Source organism: Panthera uncia, chromosome F1, assembly GCF_023721935.1.
Source record: "Panthera uncia isolate 11264 chromosome F1, Puncia_PCG_1.0, whole genome shotgun sequence".
Lineage (NCBI taxonomy): Eukaryota > Metazoa > Chordata > Mammalia > Carnivora > Felidae > Panthera > Panthera uncia.
The window spans coordinates 28,922,809-28,939,192 of NC_064813.1; the positions used below are offsets into that span (position 1 = coordinate 28,922,809).

General features: G+C 44.9%; 1 pseudogene; it reads left to right on the forward strand.

The window, feature by feature from the left end:
- Positions 1–3,852: 3,852 nt before the first annotated feature.
- LOC125925794 (tigger transposable element-derived protein 1-like) lies at positions 3,853–5,758 on the forward strand (annotated as a pseudogene).
- Positions 5,759–16,384: the final 10,626 nt, after the last annotated feature.

The window sequence follows — 16,384 nt, forward strand, 5'->3', positions numbered from 1 at the left end:
TGAATGTCCTTTGCTTTTTCATACTAAACCATTACCAACTGATCTCACTTCAGTTGATTTAAGCTTGCCTTGGGTGGAGTTACCATTCTCCCCCTCAAAAGAGGGAACGGTGATTAGATCTATAATTTGGAGGCATACCAGAGGATGAATGAGCCTTTCTAAGGCAAAAGTCCTATGGTATGTTCTATAAAAATGAAAATCATGTGAATGAGATTCAAAAGCTTCCCACCCACGTGGTAGTGGGTGACCCTGACTCTCACACCTTCAGTGTAAGATTCTATCTCACATCTGAGGTAGGATTAGAACCTGTGTCTCCTCGTGTTGCATGTGTAATGCCTCCTACCACTTGAGTCCACCTGTCTGAGGAGTCCTTTAGCTTTGGAAGTGGGTTCTGTTTCCATGGCGAGTAGTACCAGGGTGTGGAAGGGCCAGGCTGATCTTCCCCTTGGATCCTAAGTTGTTTGCCACGCTCCATGTAAATTAATTGTATGTCGATAGAGGCCACAGAATCTGAAATAGAGGCAGCCTGTGTTGAATGAGTGTAAAAAAATCTGAGAGCCAAGAGGAGGAGGATGGAGCATAGAATATACATGGAGAAGCTTCCGGACAGCATGGAGGGGCCGTTACCTCAGGACTTCATCGGTGACTGAGGGCGACCGGGAGCCTAGTGAGTGTTAGTCTAACAAATGAATGATCCTGGTTTTGAGTAAGAATCATCTGAAATTATTGTCATTTTCCTAGGAGGAAATTGTCACATTCCTAGGAGGGATGATGAAGGTTAGAACACCCGGCTTACTGGAGACTGAGTGACCAGTACCCTGGATTATCAGTGGGGTGCAGTTTGCTGGCCCTGGCCCCAGTATCACTTCTTGAGGTTCATTTCAAGGTTGTTGCCATGAAGATGTGATTATAGAAGGAGTGTCTTGAGTTTCCAGTTAGGCATTGAGTATTTAGTGGGGGGTGGGGGGGGGGGGGGGGGGGGGTGGCGGTGAAGGCTTGCCATGTCTCCGTCACAGAGGGAGAAACAAACAAACGTGGCCGTGACGTTTTCTGGGCCACAGTTTCCCGCTCTGGGGCTCTGTGAATCTAACATACAGCTCCGGACTGTGTCGTTTGCCCTTCCCTCTTCTCCTCAGCCCTTCCTAAGGCTTGGCTGAAGAAGGCTGGAGAAAGCTTGTCCCAGCCCGGCGCCTGTCTCCTCGATTGTAATACTCTCCATTACTGTTCTCTTTTTTAAAGATACACTGTTTTTAATGTTTATTTATTTTTGAGAGAGAGAGAGAGCATGAGCAGGGGAGGGGCAGCGAGGAGAGGGGCGAGGAAAATGACAATCCTGATAATCCAGGGTACTGGTCACTCAGTCTCCAGTAAGCCGGGTGTTCTAACCTCCATCATCCCTCCTAGGAATGTGACAATTTCCTCCTAGGGCATCTCTCAGAAATACACTGCTTTTATAAGGCAGGCGTCCCGCTCTATAGGAGAGAGTAGAGGGGCGCCTTGGTGGCTCAGTTGGTTACATGTCCGACTTCATCTCAGGTCATGATCTCGCGGCTCATGAGTTTGAGCCCCGGAGTCAGGCTCTGTGCTGACAGCTCAGAGCCTGGAGCCTGCTTTGGATTCTGTGTCTCCCTTTCTCTCTGCCCTTCCCCTGCTCTCTCTCTCTCTCAAAAATAAATAAACATTAAAAAATTTTTCAGAAAGAGTAGAACTTCCTGAAAATTACGACGTGGGAAAATTTTTGTTGAGCCTCCACTATTTTGGAATATCACGCCTTTGGCCTTCTGCCTTCACCCCATTGACATAGGCACTCTGTGGTCACACACGAATTAAACTTGTCCTGTGATAAAGACCTTTACACTTGCTGCCTCCTTACCCCTCACTGTATTGTGTGCTATTGTACCAGATTATCAAAATAGCTGATATAGTAAACAGCTCATACTAAGGTATAAATATATGTCTGGCTATAGATTTATGTGCCATTCAGGGTGGTGTATGAAAGTGTTGAATGGCTATATTGTACACCTGAAACTAATATAACACCAAATGTTAACTAACTAGAATTAAAATAAGAACTTTACACGGGCGCCTGGGTGGCTCAGTCGGTTAAGCGTCCGACTTCAGCTCAGGTCATGATCTCGCGGTCCGTGAGTCCGAGCCCCGCGTCGGGCTCCGGGCTGACGGCTCGGAGCCTGGAGCCTGCTTCCAATTCTGTGTCTCCCTCTCTCTCTGCCCCTCCCCCGTTCATGCTCTCTCTCTGTCTCAAAAATAAATAAACGTTAAAAAAAAATTTTAAAAGAACTTTACAAAAGAATAAGAAAATAAAAACAGTCAAAATAAATAAGTAAACAAGTAAGGAAATCAATAATGAATAAACAAACAAATGAATGAATGAATTTATGTGCTGTCTCTCCCATATGGCATACCTGAAATTTTATTAAGCCCTTCAAGTGTTAATTAAGGAGTGCTGAATGACGGGAATTTCAGCTACTGAGAAAGGGCCACTATAGGTGTTTTCCAGATCTCACTGTTTTGGCCGTGGCTTACCTGCAGTGTGTATACAAAGGCATGATCACTTTTGCTTGTAAGCTATTCAAATCCTTTAAAAATTTTTAAATTGAACTGCATAGGGTTTTCATGAACTATCTTTGGCAAAGCTGCTAAGTGGTGATTCCAGAAATTTTTGTGCAAAGTCAGTGAGACTAGACTTCAAATTTGTTAAGGAGACAGCTCTGGGTATAGCTGTGTGTGGCTGTATTTATCACCTCACACACAGGAGCCACACTCACCTAGTCTTCTTTCTTTTTTTATTCTTTTTAAAAATGTTTTATTTATGTATTTTGAGAGAGGGAGAGGTTGAGCAAGGAAGGGGCAGAGAGAGAAGAAGGGAGAAAGAATCCCAAGCAGGCAAAGCCTGATGCGGGGCTTGATCCCGCATGACCTGAGCCGAGATCAAGAGTCGGACACTTAACCAACTAAGCCACCCAGGTGCCCCGGGATTCTTACTGGCTTTCCACAAATAGAGGCAGTCAACTCTACAACAGGGGTTTTATATTTACCAGCAACAAAGCTAGGTAGAGAGTATCTCTAGGTCTGCAATATTTACACTCATTAGGTAATTTTTGTTAATTTCAGTTTGTGCTTTCTCTATAGGAATCTTGAATTTGACCTTCTATAGTGTCTAAGGAAATGAGGAAAGTCCACAAGGGTTAGTTTCATGGGCAACTTTTCCGCTCTTTAACAAACAGCATTCTATTAAGTTGAACTGTATGAAACTGCTGTTTTTGTAGGTCAAAAACAGTTGCATATCAGCAATTTCATATGGTTAACCTAATCTGTTGTTGCATTCCCTGAGAGTAATGTAAAGCATCCCACCAAGCATGCACCCTCTCGAGCCAGGAGAAGCTATTCAGTAGCAATTGGTGCCACATTTCCTATACAAAACAGAATAAGGTTAAAGAAATGAATCTTCTCCTAAATATTGCTTTTTAACAAATCTCTCTAATGAAATGAGTTTCTAAGTCAATTTAAGCCACGGCTGAAGTTTGTATTTAGCTTTTCTCCTTAATACAGGCATACTTTATGATTTTCCTCTATATTGTGCTTCCCAGATACTGCATTTTTTTACAAACTGAAGGTTTGTGGCAAACTTGCGTTAAGCAAGGCTGTCAGCACTGGTTTCCGACCACATTCACTCACGTCGTGTCTCCGTGTTACACTTTGGTAATTCTTGCAACATTTCAAACTTTTTCCTTGTTACTATCTTTGCTATGGTGACCTGTGCTCGGTGATCTTAGATGTTCCTACTGTAACTGTTTTGGGGAGGCCGCAAACCATGCTTCCATAACTTAATAAATGTTGTGTGTGTCCTGAGCGTTCCATCAACTGGCCAATCCCCCCGTATCTCTCCCTCTCCTCTGAGCTCTCTATTCTCTGAGACAAGACAATATCGAGATTGGGCCAGTTAGTAACCTTACAGTCGTCTCTAAGTGTTCAAGTGAAAGGAAGGGTCACGTGTCTCTCACTTGAAATCAAAACCTAGAAATGAGTCAGCTCAGTGAAGAAGGCATGTCAACAGCTTATAGGCTGAGAGGCAGGGCTCTTGCACCAAACAGTTACCCAAGTCGTGAATGCAAAGGACAAGTTCTTGGAGGAAATGAAAAGCGCTGCTCCAGTGAACACATGAATGAAAAGAAAGGGAAGCAGCCGTGTTGCTGATATGGAGAAAGTCTGAGTGGTTTGGATAGGAGATCAAACCAGCCACAACCCTCTCTTAAGCCAAAGCGTAATCCAGAGCAACATCCTCACTTGCTTCGATTCTGTGCAGGCTCAGAGAGGTGAGGAAACTGCACAAGAAAAGTTGGAAGCTAGTGGAAGTTGGTTCATGAGGGGGAAAGACAAAAGCTGTCTCCATAACTTATTAAAAGTGCAACACAGAGCAGCAAGTGCTGATGTGGAAGCTATAGAAAGTTCTCCAGAAGATGTAGCCGAGATAAGTCATGAAGGTGGAGACGCTAAGCAACAGATTTGCAGTGTAGATCAAACAGCCTCCTCTTGGAAGAAGATGCCATCTTGGGACTTTCATAGCTAGAGAGGAGAAGTCAATGTCGGGCTTCAGAGCTTCAACATATAGGCTCTCTTGTTAGGGGCTCAGGTAGCTGGTGACTTTCTCTTAAAGTCAATGCTAATTTACCATGTGGGAACCCTAAGAACCTTAAGAATGGTGCTGAAACTACTCTGCCTATACTCTAGAAAGGGAACCACAAAGTCTGTATGACAGCACATCTGTTTGCAATATGGTTCACTGAATATTTTAAGTCCACTGTTGAGAACTACTGCTTAAAAAAAAAAAAAAAAAGATTCCTTTCAAAAGATTACTGCTCACTGACAATGTACCTGCTCCCTTAAGAGCTCTGATGGAGATGTACAATGAGATTAATGTTGTTTTCTTGCCTACTAATATAGCATCCTTTCTACAGCCCATGGATCAAGGAATCATTTTGACTTTCAAGTCTTATTATGTAAGAAACTTATTTTGAAGGCTGCTGCTGCCATAGATCGTGATTCCTTTGTTGGATCTGGGCAAAGTAAATTGAAAACCTTCCAGAAAGGGTTTACCATTCTAGATGTCATTGAGAACATTCATGATTCATTGGAAGAAGTCCAAATATCACCACGAACGGGAGTTTGGAAGAAGTTGATTCCAACCCTCATGGATGACTCTGAGGGGTTCGGGGCTTCCGTGGACGAAGTCACTGCAGATGTGATGGAAACAGCAAGAGAATTAGAACAAAAAGTGGAGCCTGAAGATGTGACTGAATTGCTACAATCTTGTGTAAAACTTGAATGGATGAGGGGCTGCTTCTTATGGAGGAACAAAGAAAGTGGTTTCTTGAGATGGAATCTCCTCCCAGTGAAGATGCTGTGAAGATTGTTGACATGACAACCCAGGGTTTAGAATATTACACGAACTTAGTTGTTAAACAGTAGCAGAGTTTGAGAGGATGGATTTCAATTTGAAAGAAATTCTCCTGTGGGTAAAATCCTATCAAACAGCATCCCATACTACACACACATTGTGCGTGAAAGGAAGAGTCAGTGGGTGCAGCAAACTTCACTGTTGTCTTATTTTAAGAAATGGCCACAGCCATCCCAGCCTTCAGCAACCTGCACCCTGACTAGTCAGCAGCCGTCAGCATTGAGGCAAGACCCTCCACCAGCAAAAAGACTATGACTCATTGAAAGTTCAGAGGATGGTTAGCATTTTTTAGCAATAAAATATTTTTAAATGAAGGTGTGCATTTTTTTTTTTTTTACATTTTTTAAAATGTTTATTTTTGGGAAAGAGACAGAGAAAGAGTGTGAGCGAGGGAGAGGCAGAGAGAGAGAGGGAGACACAGAATCCGAGGCAGGGTCCAGGCTGTGAGCTGTCAACACAGAGCCCGATGTGGGGCTGAAACCCACAAACCGTGAGATCATGACCTGAGCCCAAGTCAGACGCTTAACTGACTGAGTGACCACGTGCCCCTAAATTAAGGCTGTGTATTGTTGTGTGTTTTTTTTTTTTACAAATTTTTTTTAATGTTTATTTATTTTGGGGACAGAGAGAGACAGCGTAAACAGGGGAGGGGCAGAGAGAGAGGGAGACACAGAATCGGAAGCAGGCTCCAGGCTCTGAGCCGTCAGCCCAGAGCCCGACGCGGGGCTCCAACTCACGAACCGCGAGATCATGACCTGAGCTGAAGTCGGACGCTTAACCGACTGAGCCACCCAGGCGCCCCTGTGTATTGTTTTTTGATGTAATGCTATTACACACTTAATAGACTATGGTATAGTGTAAACATAACTTTCATATGTGCTTTTTAATGCAAAGATTCATTTGACTTGTCTCATTGTGACATTCACTTCATTGCAGTGCTCTAGAACCAAATCCACACCATCTCGAGGGTATGCCTGTAATTAGAAGTCGAGTCGCCGTTACGAAAGTGCTGATGGTGACCTACAACGTGACAAGAGGAGTATGCAGGGTGGGAACTTGATGATCTGGGGGAAATCTGCTGCCCAGGTAGATAGGAAGAAGACTGTTTAGTGGTCCAGGAACATTGACTGAATACAAGATCCTCAGTCCTAAATCTGATTAATACTGGCCCCAAGGTATCTGATCAGTTGCTTGGAGTATAGCAACAAGATATTAAGGTGTGGGTCAAATACTGTGAGTTAAGCTAGATTTTTGTTTTCATCCAGGAATCTTTCCAAAGGTGACTGATGTATGTGGTTAAATCTGGGGGTAGAAGGGAAGGATAGGAGTCCAGAAAAGAGCCAGGTGGGGTCTTAAATTCTTATGTCAGTGGGTTGGGTTGAGGGTGTGGCTTCTGGTTCTAGACAGGAGTCCTCATCAGGGCACACAAACAGAATTAAGTCTTCTTCCTTATAAGGTTAAAGTGCTTAGGCAGATACCTAATCCCAAAATGAAGCCAACATTGTAGGCAGGTTCAGCTAGAACTTTGGAGCTAATGGAGCACCAGACTCTTCCTCAGTAGATTTGGGACCTACATAACTTTTGGCAGATAAAGATTCCTGCGGTGAGACTACACATCTGGGTCTGGGTCACAGAACTCACAGCTTAAGAGTAGGTCAAGTTCAAATCCACTGGGCACAGACTTGTGCTTCCTGCCATTCGGGAACAAACAGGCTGAAACCCGCATGCGGATACCATGAATAGATCTGGTTGTGAGGAGACGGGGATGAAACATACAGAGGAATCAAGTAGGTGCTGACACTCTTGGTCCACAGTCACACTATGAATCAGTTTCGAGTAGTACTCCGTCAACTTTTTTACTGAGTATCTGGTATGTTCCGTATACTGAAATATATTCTTTAATTTCCTAATCCTTATAACAAGTTCCTGAGCTAGTTGATTCAGAGAGTATAATAATTTATCCAAGAGAAATTCTTGTCAGAATTATTTTTGTGGGAATAGTAATTACTGGAACACAAACCCAAATCTTTATGTTTCCATAGGAGACGGTGTACTTGTTTCCTCTTGCTGCTGTAACAAATTATCACAAATTTAGTGGCTTGAAATGGCACGCATTTATTCTCTTATGGTCCTGGAGGTCAGAAGTCTGAAATCGAGGTGTTGGTAAGTTGGTTCCTTTTGGAGACTTAAGGACAGAATGTGTTGCCTGGCTTTTCTTAGCTCCCAGAGGCCACTCGCATCCATTGGCTTGTGGCCTTTCCTTGGATCATTCCAGCCTCTTGCTTCTGTCTTCATGTCTCCTGCTATTCGTTCTAACCTCCGGCTTCCCTCTCATATGGACTTTTGTATTAGATAGGGCCCACATGCATAGGCTCCCCGTCTCGAGATCCTTAACTTATCACATCTGCAAATACCCTTTTATTGTGTAAGATATATATCCACAGGTTCTGGCGACCAGGAGGTAGACTTTGGGGGGGGGGGCATCGTTCTGCATTATTCACAGGAAGGAATGGAAGGAAGGGCTTTGAGCTGGGGAGGCAAAGTTGGCCAAATGGAAGAGAAACCGTTAACTTTCTCTGAGGCTGGTGTGGGGCAGGGAGAGGGCATGGAGGCGGGAGTACCTGGGCATGTAGGAACTTCAGCGGAGAATGCGTGCAGGAGAGCAGTTCTCAGTAGGGAAGGTTCATTGGTAGAGGGGTCTCTGGGCTGCCCGGAGCAGCAGGGTCTAGGGACGGGTGGCAGGACCATTTCTCAGCAGCAGCATCTTGTAGCTAAAGAAAAAGCCGTAAAGGTGATGACCATCGTGTAGAAATGCGCACCGACTCCCCTTGGCTTTCTGGAAACATAAGCCAGGATTCTTTGTGTGACCTCATAGAGTCGGGGCCCGGGTCTCCAAAAGACTGAGATCGAATATCTGGTTGAGCTGACCAGTGGAGACTGAAACAAGATGTGATATCATCGTTTTTCAGGAGTTTTTTAAGGGAAAGGAATGTGGTCTTGGACCTTAGTATTGTGGTTTTAAAGTCACACCCCTTGGAGTTGCAAACTTTTGCCATGGCTAGCAAAGGTGGAGGGGCCGCTGAGGGCCGAGAACAAAGAATTTTCAGCCAGTGTGCTCCAAGCAACCTTACTGCCGGGACTAAAGACGAAGGGCATCTCCCTTGCAAACGCTCCTTACTTGGGGTCTAAACCTAAACCAAACAACCTGCTAGTGAGTCATGCTCCTTCGATGGCAGATATTACCTGAATAACAATAGCCATATTAATAAGTATGTCCAGCAGGGGGTATACAAAGGTGGTAGGGTATTCCCAAGAGGAAAATTAATTTCTCTTTATAATCCTCCGTAGTTTATTTCACATTATTCACGACCCGCCCAGTATGCTTTTTTTTCTTTATGACGAGCCATAAAAATGACAAAATACATTAGCCAAGTTCTTCGTTTCTGCTAAAATGACCATATTCAAAAATAATAACAGAGACTTGTATCAGCGATGCAAAAGATGCATGAAGTAATTGGGGCTTAATTTGTACACAAACTGTCAAGGCAGTTTTCCTCACGGCCTGCATCTTCTGAATTCATTAGTCTCTAATTACGGCCAGTGGGGACCAGCAGTTAGAAGGTTAAAGAGGTTCTGACAGGCCTAATCATTGCTCAGGAAGCTGAAAATGTATGCAAAGTCTCAGCAGATGGGGTGAGAGCGGCTTCTGCCAAGTGATAACTGTTATTCCTTTGCACCTCCAAAGCTGTCATCCTAATAGGCACATTTTAAATTTATTAATGCTCTAGTTACAATGCATACACAGTCTCTAATGGTATGTTATTCTGAGTATATAAACTGAGCAATTAACACATATTACCTGGTAATGGTAAAATTATTTGTTGCCCGTTTGATTTTTTTTTTTTTTTTTGGTCGTCTCCTATTCCAATAAGAATTGTCCCAGGAAAAGCTTCCCTTTGTTAAAATAGAAGCAAAGCTATATTGTAGATGGGTGTCTCTTCTTACTCTGATATTCTAATCAGTCTGAATGCCTTCGTCGACACTCTCTGTACTCGACCTGTCTGGACTTCTAGCCTCCCATCTCAGGATCTAATAGCCAAAACACAACTCAAGTGAGAGGCTTCATCAGACTTTTGGGAAGTGGCAGAGAATCCCAAGTTGGGATGAAGTGACCCTTTAACGTGAGAAGAAATCCAGGGTCATAGCTCTTGTTTGTGACTTTATCCTAAGTCGTAAAAGGAGAGATGATATATGCTTTGCAGTGTCCAATTCAAAAGCCACCCATATCTTACCCTTCTTCAGTGGGCCTCCGTGACTTTAATCCTGATTGCTTTAAAGCTAACTAATCTCCAGCAAGAAGTGTGTGTGTGTGTGTGTGTGTGTGTGTGTGTGTGTTTAAACAAATGAGGTCTCTTGTCTTTCCTGTGACTATACCCATGACATGGGAAGGGCCTTTAATTAAATGCAGCACTTAGCGCAACAATTGTTTGCATGTAGGAGGCCACAGAAATGGAGACAGCTGGAATGGATAGTCCCTAAATTGTAGGCTTTGTCAGGACTACAAGATTCATAAGCGGTCCTAATAGCATGATAAGGTGTTAATCTCAGCAACAGAGCAATTATCTGTCCAGTGACTGACCGCCACTCTCTGGACCCACTAGCCAGTTTCAGTTAATTGATTTACGCCCTTTAGAAGTAATATAACAACAACAAAAAATGTCGCAGAGACTTTACGTTAATTAAAAACTGTGATTACATTTCCCTCCTAGGTGATGTGTTTGAGATTTTCATACCACACAGGAAAGATATCCAACTGTTAGGTAATAAGTTTTCTTTGCCGGAGACCAAATAACCCATCCATTGTGGTTCCTTCAGTGGCTGGAAGAATAGTCCCGATTGATTCACAGACTTGAGTTGTGTGGCCTCGGGCAAGTGTCCTCATTTCTCCGAGCTGAGCTCAGTTTCATCATCCCCCAAGAAGAGAAGTCAGCCCAGACAATCTCCGACCTCTCAGATCTTTCTCGGTTCTGAAAGTCCTCACTTCTCTGAGTTCGAGTACTGTGTAGCCAGGGGAGGCTTATCCCATGGGGCCAGAGGACTAGTTCCGAATGGGTCAGCTCTTTTATCGTCTACTTCCCATTTTCAACTTGGAAGTTCAATCTGGTTTCTGACATCCTGTTTATTTATAACTTTTTTTTCTATGTGCACAGCGGATTTTTCCGGCCCCTTTGCTGTATTTTTGCTGTATGACATAGCCATTCATTTCCAGAGATTTAAAAACTGCCTCGGCATCTCTTTAATGGGAAACCCAATGAGGAAAGTCTAGACGCGCCCTGCAGTGTTTGCTTCCTTGGTGTGATGTGGCGCTGTAGGGAGAAGGGACACCCTGGGGGGCTCTGTGGACAGATAGGTGGGGTCTGCTTGGGTGGCCTCGCCTGTGCATCTGAGAGTGGACCCCAGTTTGCGTCACTGGTTTCCCAGCCTATAGAGCGGACACACTGGGCTGACTGTTCCCCAATGTCTGTTTCAGCAGCAACTTTTGATGACTCTCATTCATTCTGAGAAAAAGGACTTTCCTTGAAATTAGAGCCTTAGAAGGCAAATGGGTATGTGCAAAACCAGCAGGTAGAGAGAGAAAGAGAGGCCGCGAAAGCCATTTACGGGAGCAGAGTTTGCCTGAGAAATCCTGTCATTTTGTGGACGGCAAGTCATGGGATAGGACATGACTTATTCTTCAGTGAAAAGAAAAATAGTGATTAAGATTATTAGCCAAAGAAAGCAAAACTCAGCCTTGGAAGCTACCATCCACCTGTGTGTCTTAGGGCCATGTGGCCCCTTCACGTGCACGAGCTGACCTGCTTGAACTCCCAGAAGTGGCGACGTAGCATTCTGTGCTCTTAAGATGAAGGGAGTGTGGTCAGGAGGGGATTGCTGACCTTCCTCTGGGAACATCCCCACCGTTTTGTAGATAAAGTTTCCCAAGGAATGAACTGTCTACATCAGAATTGCTGGAGGGTTTGTTAAAAAGTCAGATTCCTGGGCTCTACCCCAGACCTATGTACTCAGGACTCTAGGGGACCGAGCATGGGAACCTCCCTTGTTTTTAAAAAAGCTTCTCAGGTGATTCTTATGTACAACTGAAGTTGGAGGATGCCAGTTCTAGAAGGCAGAAGGTCAGGCTGCCTAGTCTTCTTCCATCCAGGAACAGTGCCCTTCATTTCCCCCTCAATGTGATGGACTCACAGCCTCCTGTGGGGAAGGTAGAGTGTCCAACCTGTAAGGCCACAACCATAAGCTAGAGGTCAAGGTTGTTGCAGGTAAGCCCAGTTCTGTTCAGAGCATAAGACTTTTTTCCATAATCAGAGCCTGGTGGGCTTTCTGATGTGAATCACTTGTACCCGGGCCTTAGCTCTCAAGCATCAGCAGGCTTCCATCATAAGATGTCAGTAATATGTGGGGGGTCCAAGAAAAACGGTTCCCGGCTCCCTGCACTCACACTTACTTTGCCCACCTACACCCAGTGACACACATACAAAAGACCCCAGTCATGGCAGGTCCCCGGAAGCGTGACCCCCTCGGAGTCACGCAAGCCTAGTGTTAATCTCAATGGAGCAGAAAATTAAGACTGCAGAGTGGAAGTCTATTCATATAATTTCCAGAGTCACTTCTGGAGATTGGTTACTAGAAGCTGTGTAGAACCTGGTCCCGGTCTGCCTTAGTTCAAGTCTTGCTCTACCTCGTGGATCCATGGGTAGGACCTTTAACTTTCCCATGCCTCAGTTTCCCTATCATCGGGAGAATAGTAGGGCTTTCCCGCTATGGGTGTTCTGAGGATTAAATGAATCAATAGGCGGAAAGTTCTTAGCCAGCACCGGTTAAATGTTTGCTATGGTCAAGTGTGAATCATCTATGAGCAGGCTATCAGTGGATGTGTGGTCTGTGAAGCAGCAAAAGGCCCCATGCATGTGTAATACTCTGTTGTTGTTATCTTGAGAGTCTTAGTAATTTATGCAAAAGGAACCTTCCTTTTTCACTTTGCACTGGATTCCGCAAATCTGTAGCTCGTCCCGTCTACAAGGCTGTGGTGCTAACATCTAAAGTCTATATGATGTAGATAGCAAGATGGCCAGCCTTGGCATTACCTTGTTGAGAAAGGTCACATTTTCCCTTAAAAGAATTTGTCTGGTGGGGCGCCTGGGTGGCTCCGTCGGTGAAGTGTCCGACGCTAGATTTCAGTTCAGGTCATGATCTCCCGGTTTGTGGGATCAAACCCCTTACCGGGTTCCGTGCTGACAGCAGGGAACCTGCTTGAGAGTCTCCCTCTATCTCCCTCACTCTCTCTGCCCCTCCCTCTGCTCACACACTCTCTCTCTCGAAATAAATAAATAAACATTAAAAAAGAAGAATTTGGTAGTTGAGCTAAGGTAAATATTTTGTGCATGTTTGCACGGAGCCAGTGATTACTTGTCTGTGGTCATATAAGGTAATGGTAATATTGTTTTTTCTAGTTGTGCTTCGGAGGTCAACTGGGCTTCTATGGTTGGTCTACATTAAAATGAACAGTAGTGATATCTTAAACTTTAAAAAATTAAAGTATGATTCTAAATTTCTTGTATTAATTTCTCATTATTTATAAACTCATCTTTTTTCCCCTAAAGATGGGGACAATTTAAGTTCTCTGCATTCTCTAGAGTGCCCATCAGAGTCCTGGCAACTACTGATTAGTTAGGAAATCATTTCAAAGTTGTCCATTCCTCGCGAGGGATGGTGAACATATCTGAGTAACAATGAAGTGAATCTACGATCAGCCCCTCCTCCCGTCACATATTTTGACTGTGCTCAGTTCATGAGCTTTGATTAAAATGTAAAAGCCAGGTTGTAGGGGGGAAATGCTGCTGCTTATTTTTGTGGAAATTGCCAGCAACCACTCCACGGAGAGCAAAGGCTCTTCCTGATAATATTCCACTAGCAGCCCTTATTAAAGTCCAGTACATTAGAGCTGGAATGTGGGACTTCAGAAATTATGTTCTCATTGCCTCATTTTGCAGTCAAGGAGCCTGATACCCACACAGGTAGAGCTGTCTGAAAGTCACGCAGTTCGTTGGTGCTTAGCAAAGGGTTCATGGTGCCCTAGGTCATTGGACTGAGGATGATCCATGCGGTGGGGCAGAGTCCCAGGGCACAGACAGATTATTCTAGCCTGGACAATCCAGTAATGAAGGGCGGGGTGCAGTACAAAGGGCTGCCATTAACTGTTTCATAGAACAGCGACAAGGACGTCTCAGTCCCAACTCAGCTTCCATCTAGCACTGGGGAGAGGCTTGAGATTTCTTTTTTGTTTTAATTTGTTTCATGTTTGTTTATTTTGAGAAAGAGAGAGAGAAGGAGGGGCAGAGACAGAGCGAGACAGAGAATCCCAAGCAGGGTCTGAGCTTGATGTGGGGCTCCGTCCCATGAACCTGTGAGCCCTCGACCTGAGCCAAAATCAAGAGGTGAATTGCTCAACTGACTGAGCCACCCAGGTGCCCCAAGTCCTGAGATTTCTTAAGCTAGTGTTTTCTGTCTCCCAGCCCTTGTCTTCATTTTATCCACATGTTCTCTGGGAGACCCGCACTACAGGTCTGCCTTCAAATCTTTCTGTATTAACATTTAGACTAGCAGTCTTTGCACATTATATTTGAGTATCTGCAGCCTTTGTTTCTGGTGCTGTGAAAGGTGAGTCCTGTCTAGCTGTGAGGAGGGGACCTGGGGGTTACCCCTGAAAGCATTTGATGAGTCCAAAAGAAGGGTGAGATGGATGTAAAGCATATTATTGATGCTTCAGAGCCTTAACTATAACCCAGAAGTCTTGCTTCCCCAGATGCCCTGTAACTCCTTTTGAAATTGGTTCCATTTATCTTTTTACTTGCTCACTTACTTGGAGAGACATCCCTCCCCTTCCCCTACTCCTTCTTCTCTGGTCTGGCACTGCCTGGAGGGGGCAGAGGCCTGCTGGGAGCAGGGCCCCAATGTCTCCTGTCAGTTCTTCCCTCGAGAAAAGCAGCAGGCCTCCAGGCAGCCTGTTTGGACCACTGCCAGCATAGCAGGAGGTGGCCATCAACACGTAGGCCTTGGGGGGCGGGGGGTATCTCCATTTCTTGGCAGAGTAGTTGCTGTGATTTTTTTCAGAAGGCACATGTCTTTAGGTGCTACCTGGCAGGTGAAAGGGTTGAGGACCTAGGGCATCAGGACTCCGTTTACCAGATGGAGCTGAGCTAACAAGTGGGGCCAGGGACTAAATCAGTCGCTGCATAGACTTGGTTGTTCACTTGAGGATGTGAGGCAGACACAGCCCTGCAACCAGGCTAGGAGAGAGCGTCCACCATGAGGGAGCCAGAGGGTCCTCACAGGGCGAATGAGGGGTCTCTGACTTGATGACACTTTGGGTGCAATCACATTCCCATAGTGGGCATGGGGGTCCAGGACCTTCCTCACTGCTACTTAGGATGTCCCTAATGTTTGTTGCCCTTGTCCTCGTGGTATTCTTCAGAGCTTTAAGCAAGCTGGGCTAAATCTTGACAAGAGTGAGTGTGAGGGGGCCAGACGTTCGATGGGTAGGAACTCCTCGGAGACCTTTACTGAAACATTTAAAAATCTCAGAGATATTTGGCCTTTTCTCTTACCAGCCATGTAAACTTTGAAGCTACTTAATCCCTTTTATACCTCAGTTTCCCCATCTGAATGTGGAGATGAGATTCGTACCTGCTTCACAGAGTTGTTAAGTCATCTAGATGAGATACTCTACATAAGAGTTTAGAATCGTGCTTGGTGCTTTGTAAGATCTTAATAAAAGTTTGTGGTTGCTTTTTATTACTATTGGCATGTGTGTGTGTGTGTATGTGTGTGTGTGGTCATAATAGCAAGCATCAAAGTTGCCATAGTCAGTGCACGAAGAGCAAAGTCTTAATGTTTTGGATAGACAGCATGGAAAGAGGGAAATTGGCCCCTTGCTCTGGGATCCTCCAACCTGGTGGGAAAAGGAAGTTGAAGTTATTACACTTAAGGAAAATGTCCCCAAAACAACAAGCTCACACAGAAGCACAATCCTAGCTCCCTCTCATTATTAAACTGTGGGTCCGGCTTGTCGATCACCAAGTCCTGATGGGCTCTCATAGGATGTAGAGCTAAAGACCTTGTCCATTCATTCATCAGTTCATTCATTAACTGAACAAATATTTATTGAGTGTCTACTATGTTCCAGACACTAAGAAAGGGCACTGGCCAAACCAGCAAAAATCCTTGCCCTCAAAGAATTTAGATTCTAGTTGGAAGAAAGACAGTAAGCGCACACACGGTTATATACTGGGCGATCGTACGGTAAGGATATGAAATGAAGCAGGGTGAAGGGAGAAATATTACTTGAGGATGGGATGGTCTGGGAAAGCCTTTCCATAAGGGGAGATATCTGAATAGAGATGGGAACGAGCAGAGGGAGAGCCTTCAAGCAGAGGAAATAGGACATATGAAGGCCCTGGTGCACGAAGACATGTACCTGGTGAAGAAGACAATGATGGCAGACACAGGTGGGGGGCAGAGAGTCAATGGGGCAAGGGGTTTAGATTGTGTTCTGGGTGTTATCAGAAGACACTGGCTTGGGGAGGGGAGACTGGCATGAGGTGACTAACGATTTGGAAAGACCACGGTGACTGCTATATAGAGAATAGATTATAGAGGGTCCAAGAGGCAAAGCAGGAGCCAGTAGGGACTCTGTTACAGTAATCTGGGTGACAGCTCCAGGAGGATCGGAGTGGGGGGGAGAGGTGAGAAGGGTGCTAGCGTTAACCGGACTGCCTTCTGCAGTGCAGGAGAGAGAGACAGAGAGAGAGAGAGAGAGAGAGAGGAAGCAAGGAGGACTGCGGCGTTTTGCTC